Here is a 5,823-nt window from a genome sequence, read left to right on the forward strand (position 1 = left end):
AAAATGGTCTATGGAAATTTTCATTTCTGTGTTTCCATCAATCAAAAATGAAATGTAGGTTAAACGGAATCTGCAATTAGGAGAGACAAATGGGATAAGATCTTATAATAAACAATCCGTCACTTTCTACGCCCCTGTCTGGGTGGTACTGACAGATGTACTGTATATAATATTGTGTATAAACACAAAACTATTCTTGCTCTTGTTGTACACCAGTGGTTGCAGTGCCTGCCTTCAGGGCTGATGTGTGACTGACCGTAGCCATAACATGGACTCATCCCGACTGGTGGAGTGAGCCGTTGCGGGGGGTCACTGGGGGAGGTTGAGGAAAGTCTGAGTTATGCACATCTTGGAAAGCAATAATACCAGTCCCCTTGTGTTTTCTGAAAAGTTCTTCACCATCATTCACCTCCTTTCAGTGCTCTCTGACATTTCCATTGAATTAGTCTGTTGATGTATTTGGTTTCCAGAGTTGAATGGCATCCAAAGCTACAGGCTGTTGTGAAGAATGTGCTTAATGGAATCGGGGAAATACATTTATTCGCTTTCTTGTCTTATTGAACGTTGGGTGAGAGGATTAATATTACTCTCACGTCGTGAGAACGGTGCTGATCTTTCTCATCTAACTCTCGGCAAGAAAGCTTATATGTGTATTTTCCGAGAAGTTAATCTCATTCTATAATTAGGGTATATTAAATAATATGAATAAGAGTCAATGCAGAGTCAATAATCATTCAATCATAGTTGTTTATAGAGCACTTTTTTGCTGTAAAATCCAAGTTACAAAGTTCTTCACAAAACAATTAAACAGAGATCAGGTTTTCAAAACAAAACAAATCAAATTTGTTGTGTAAAAGCCTGTATAGTTTGTGTAAGAACAGGACAAACACATTTAAAAAGAACAAAAGAGGTTTAAGCTCAAATAAAATCAGGAAAGGGATAAAAGGAGACCACTGACACAGCTGGCCTAACATTCCTCGGGCAGATTGTGTTATTAACAGATATTACATGTTATGCAGATATTGTTATGTCATTAGTCGGATGTCCCTCTTTTCGGGCTAATGTTCTTCACCTTTTGTTTTCTTTGTGTTGTCATTTTAAAGAGTTTATATTCTGCTAATTTTCAGGTTAATAATTGTATTTAGAGCTTCACCAGAATGTGTTTATGTAGTTTCTTTTTTTTTTAACTATAATTTTGCTTCGGCTCCTCTTTACACCCTGTGTGTTGAGCTCTCTGTTTTAGATACAGAGTGAGACATCACACTTCTTTTCCATCTTTGTTGGGAGTTGCACATGCTCCGCACCCGGGTAAGGCCTACTAGCCAGTCAGAAGCAGAGTATGAGTGCATGCCACGCTAGCAGCTAGGGGAGCACTATAACGTGTGTTACGAAGTCTAGACTCCAACACAGCTGTTTGGAGCAGTTTGTAAACAGTGTTTTCTGTTGGCGATGGTAAGTCCCTTTGGGGGGTGACTTTGGTCTTTTTCACTTTGTATATCTATAGCATGCACAAAAATATATATAACACAATAAAGAAGAGGAGCAGAAAAGCCAAAAAGCATAAATATGATGTGTTATTTATTGAGATTTAGATGTTACCTTTAGACTAGTCTATATTGACAACGCTTTATTTCCTGGATTGCTCCGGTGCCACCGGGATTCCCTGGGATGTCCCCCATTTTGGCCGGATGGCTGTTACCTTCTGCTTTCTTTGTGTTGGCGTTTTAACCTCCGGTGGATTTCTGAGGACTATGGTTAACTGCTCTTCAGATCTCTGCAGGGTAAATCCAGACAGCTAGCTAGACTAACTGTCCAATCAGAGTTTTCTGTTGCACAACTAAAACAACCTTTGAACGTACACATGTTCCACCAAAACAAGTTCCTTCCCGAGGCTATTTTGCAGCGGCACCATGGCTCCGTCCGGTTCATAGCGCCGCACTAGACGATTGTAATCGGTTTAAAGAAATGCCAATAAACCAGAGCAGGTTGTTCTCCAAATGCGGAATGCTGTGTGGACTATACAGACCCTCCTTCGCAGCGCTGTGGAGGAAGGTCTGGCAACACGAGTCTATTCTGTCATCAACTAATGAACACAGTATTTTTTCCTCTTTTAAAAGTTAAATATGTTGTCATGTATAAAGGTCATAGAATGCCGGGGGCTAAAATGAAGTTTAGGTAAGTGGAGGTAATACATGTCATAATTAACGTGAGTGTATGCTTGTATGATTTAGAAATAGAAAGTGATTTGAGGCCGAGAACGATTCCAGGAAATAGTCCTTTTAATACCAACACACTGTTGACTGGGGCCTTGCCTCTTCTAGGCTGTGAAATAGAGAGTGCATTATTTCCTGTGGGTGAAGCAAAGTGCTCTGGCGTCCACGTACAGCTGTCCTTATCTGATTCTTCCATTGAGCTGTTCCTGCTTCTTGGTTTCACACTTGGTGCCATTAATAAGTTGAGTAGGCACGCTACCCGAATCACTTTAATTGCACCAATTTAATATTCAGCCCAGTGAGATTTCGACGATAAAAAAAGTCTCAGCCGCCCATTGAAAGCAGCTGAACATGATATGGAGTCATAATATTGCCAATATGCCTATGCCAATATTGGCGTCTTATCAAGACGCATACTCGCTTTTTAGCGTGTACCTCAACGTCCCTTTGGCCTACATTGACTTGCATTATCTTGCAATTAAGAGTGAATTCACACAGTAGCGAGCAGGACGAAAGGGCTAAAGTCCACGTAGGTCGGGGTGGAGTTTGGGTAAAACACAGGATTTTCACCCAGGAGACCGGGGATCGCGTTCCACATGTCATGTTTCCTAAACTCAACCGTCAATTTCTTCTTTTCCTAAAGCCAACCCCGTTCTTCTTTTCCTATTCTCAACCGTAGCGTTCCGCTCGCGAGAACACGTTCTTCTTGCAAGATCACGTTCATCTCACAAGATCACGTTCTTCTCACGATAACACGGCAAGTGGCATGTGTGTATTCCTGCTGCACATACACACAGATCAAAATGCGTGCAGCTAACACGCCACTTGGCTTAAAAAAGTCATGTATATTTACACGTTCTGATTTGTCTCTCTTTAATCTCTGATTACATTTGAATATACGCGCTGCATGTCTCTCCCATTGCTGCGGTAAATCTGTCTGCAGTTTTACAAGCAGATACAGTATCCGAGGTAAAGCTAAAAACAAGCTGCTTTGACTCAGGCAACATCTGAACCTGAGGCCAGATTCCTTACAAACCGGGGCTTTGTGTCATCACGCCTGTTTCCACTTCCTCTCTCAATGGCAGACCTGGGACTGCGATGTAGATGTCTTTAACAGAAAGACTTTACTTTTGTCATTCACAAGATGTAAAAAACAGAAACTGTTGTTTTTTTTCTTCCATGTGCAACCCCCAAAAAAAAGAGGGGAAAAAAGGGGTTATCTGATAGAGCTGAACAGCATGTGGACACAAATATGACCTTCTGCCAACAATTCAAAACTGCTGAAGAATAAAGAAGTAGAGGAAGACAGAAAATAGATGATTTCATGATGGAGCTGGGCAAAACATAATCCATTTTCCAATCGATCTTTGTTCATGTGATCTGATATTAAATCAATAAATCCAGAATTCAATCTTTTAACGTATGCCTTTTCACCATGGATGTTTTATTTAAAAGTACTTTTTGGTGTCAATTTCTAATGTTAACATTAACCTGGTGCATTATAAAACATAGTAAAGGATTGCTTCTTGCTTGTACAATTAACAGTTACAAGTTCTCTAAGAATCTCCTTTATAGCCAAGCAAAATGTGAACTGTAAATTTCTCTAACCTATTTAAAAAAAAATCCCCAAAAAATAAATCATTGGGCGATACCCAGATTTATTTTATGATGCTCGTTTCTTTCTTACCTGGCCTGTCACTTGTTAGTCAACGTCACTGAGGTGTCTCTCTCTCTCTCTCTTTCTCTCTGCCTCCAGCAGTCACACCCTGAACCAGCACCGGGGAAGCATCATTATCTGTTGATAATAATCCAAAAATATCTCCCCCGCACACGCCAAAATAAAAAATAAAAAATCAAGATGAGATAACCATTTCCTCCAGGGTGACACTCCAGTGTACGGTGTTGTTGAACAGTGAGTTGAGGTGAGCTTCAGAAACTTTGTGGATGGGGTTTGGACAGAGTGGGAGGGGACTGCCAGAAGGGAAAGTGTAGGGTTTCATCATGGGGGGGGGGGAGAGAGAAATGAATTGGCTTCTACTGTTCTGCACTGGGCTGCACTCGCACATAAAAAAGGGCTGAGAGGCGCACCCAATTATAGACACAAACTTTCCGGATATTTTTGTCCTTTATTTTCCCCCCTCTCCTTTCTGGTTGCACCCATGGGAAGTGTTGCCCTTGAAGAAAGAAAAAAAAGAAGAAAAAAAAGAAGAAAAAAAAGGCACGGCTTCTTGGCAACCGCCTCAACTGTCCGGCCTTTGCCACGGTGATAGCCACAGCGGAGCCGCCCTGAGGGCTGGTGGTGGTGGGCCGGGCCGGGCCGCGTTTGGCTTCAACAAGCCACACACTTGTGGACAAGGGCTGTGTTTAAGTTGGGGAAATGATTACAGAACACTGGTGCTCGCAGCTTGGGGTTCCATGTGTGTCCCTGCTCTGACTTACAGTACAGCTCTGTGATCTATATTACTGCTGTTATGACAACTTAACAATCCAGCCAGACCGCACATCTTTCTTCTGCTTTATTTACATATTTATAACATAAATATGTAATTTATAACACGTGAAATGTATATATGTATATATGTATATATGTGTATAAATATATATATATATATATATATATATATATATACTGTACATACATATACATATTGCCTGATATCAACCAAAGATCTGGTCTCAGTTAACCGTCGGCTTGTCATATATGACAAACATATACTGTATATATATATATAATTTATTTGCTTCAGTAGTTTCTGTTGCTCTTAGCTCATCTGAAGCTTTTGTTATTTCACTTTCCCCCACTTCAATTCCACTTGGTTATTCCTGTGGCGCCCTGTTTTCCCCAGAGATGATGAAAGTTTTATTCTATAATTTCCACTTTGTATATGTAATTATTTATGTACAACAAGTAAACACACACACATACACACACACACACACAACACACACACACACACACACAAAAGTAGGGCATCGTTTGGATTTTAACAATTGGGATTCCAATTCCGATTCTTCCTTTCTGTTCCGGTTAATATCAATTCTCGATTCCGACTCTTTGATGGTCGGAGTTGAAACGGGTCACGTGCCTATTTTCACAAATAAGAGGAAAGCTTCATTTTGAGTTTTGGTTTGCAGTTTTGCAGTTCATTTTCAATGTAAAATAAAGCTACAGCAGAGCTATCTGAGATGATAGAAGGGTCACTTTTCCGACCTGAAACTCTATTTTTTGGTTTGATGTCCAAATTAAGAGGACGACTGTTATTTACATTTCAGTGTCCCCTGATGTCCTGCTCATGTGTGGTCACGTTGCCTGGCAGGAGAGGAAGCTGCAGTGTCTGGCAGCATTGTCTGAAGTCCTCCGCCTTACAAGTCTCATGCTGGAACCTCTCGCTTGAGATTTCTCTTCTTTAAAGTGCTCCAACAGCTGTCGCTGCATGCTTCTGCTGCATTAGAAAAACCATCCATATCTGCCGTGGAGCAGTTGAGGCACCACAAATGTTCTAGAACACAGTGTCAATATTTGAATGTCATGAACAACAAACAAAGAAGCCATTACATCCAGGCATATTTACAGTGCCTTTGTAGCCAAGGACAGGGAGCGCAGGCCAGG

At 41.0% G+C, this 5,823-nt stretch overlaps 1 protein-coding gene across 3 annotated transcripts in view; it reads right to left on the reverse strand.

The window, feature by feature from the left end:
- col22a1 (collagen, type XXII, alpha 1) overlaps positions 1-4,187 on the reverse strand; it is a 100,102-nt gene extending 95,915 nt beyond the window's left edge. For 2 of the 3 annotated variants that reach the window (XM_034891402.1, XM_034891403.1), the window contains exon 1: positions 3,901-4,186. The gene's annotated coding sequence lies outside the window, so the exon portion shown is untranslated. Of the gene's footprint in view, positions 1-3,900 lie in introns of all 3 variants that reach the window. The other variant, XM_034891401.1, reaches the window with a different exon arrangement.
- Positions 4,188-5,823: the final 1,636 nt, after the last annotated feature.

This window comes from Etheostoma cragini, chromosome 14 (genome assembly GCF_013103735.1).
Source record: "Etheostoma cragini isolate CJK2018 chromosome 14, CSU_Ecrag_1.0, whole genome shotgun sequence".
Taxonomy (NCBI): Eukaryota; Metazoa; Chordata; class Actinopteri; order Perciformes; family Percidae; genus Etheostoma; species Etheostoma cragini.